Source organism: Etheostoma cragini, chromosome 2, assembly GCF_013103735.1.
Source record: "Etheostoma cragini isolate CJK2018 chromosome 2, CSU_Ecrag_1.0, whole genome shotgun sequence".
NCBI lineage: Eukaryota > Metazoa > Chordata > Actinopteri > Perciformes > Percidae > Etheostoma > Etheostoma cragini.
The window spans coordinates 8,643,684-8,644,696 of NC_048408.1; the positions used below are offsets into that span (position 1 = coordinate 8,643,684).

At 36.3% G+C, this 1,013-nt stretch overlaps 1 protein-coding gene and 1 pseudogene across 1 annotated transcript in view; both read left to right on the forward strand.

The window, feature by feature from the left end:
* Nucleotides 1-1,013, forward strand: part of klf1 (Kruppel-like factor 1 (erythroid)) — a 26,801-nt gene that overhangs the window by 16,574 nt on the left and 9,214 nt on the right. The window lies entirely within an intron of this gene.
* The window catches only part of LOC117951468, a 6,448-nt pseudogene that overhangs the window by 1,974 nt on the left and 3,461 nt on the right, over nt 1-1,013 (forward strand).

The following is a 1,013-nucleotide window of genomic DNA, read 5'->3' on the forward strand; positions in this document are numbered from 1 at the left end:
TAAGGACCAAAGTATCTTGATGAAATTGTGACTGCTTCCTCTCTACAGCCAAGTCTTCCAGCTTTGTGGACAGCTGTAACTTTGAGGAGGACAACATCTGTGGGATGATTCAGGGTCCTGGCAACCCTAAGTGGGAACAACGTAGTTCTGTGAGCGGAGGGCCTCAGACTGACTTCTCCAACATGGGACAATGCAAAGGTGACTGTAAACAAAACCTGTTACGGACTTTCCTTTTAAAATCTGCTGGAACAAGCTTCAAGCAATGCCAAATATGTCACAAAATATCTAGAACTCTCAATTTGAAGGAAATAATTCAGCCACAAGAAATGGCATCTTGGGTTTGAACATTTGAATTGTATTAATGAACCACTGGAAACTGCAGATAAACTGTATAGGCTACAGTATAAACTTATATTATGCACATCCTTATGTCGTTGTCTAGTTAGTCTTACACTTTATCACCTCATCTAGACTCATACACAGATAGGTGGCCTTGGTGGTTAGTGTATCAGTGTGTGTGTGTTGTTTCTTATGATAAAACAAAGGTGCCCGGAGTGATTTATAACATAACCTGTACATAGTACAGGCTGTCAGTGAAAACACACTGATTGTTTGAAGATGCCAATTTATTAATAATTTTATTCGATAGAATTTAGAGTGTTTTCTTAAATTTAAGAAAATTACCATACATTGTCAGTGTCATTGATTAACATATGAAAATTATTAACTAGCCTTTAAAAAAAATCAGTACAGTGTCATGGCTGTCTCTGCTGAAATTTGGCCAATTTGTTTTAAGTCAAGGCAGTACCACTGGAAGAGACTTTAATCAACTAATCAATCAATCAATCAATCAATCACTCAATCAATGTATTTACATGTATTGTATTTACATGAAATCATGTAAAATACACCTCCAGTGAAAGGTAGTAAGCCTAGTAAGCATACTGAATTGATAATGATGAAGTATGTTCTTGAATATGGTACCATAAAATGTAAGGGGACAAACTTCTGAG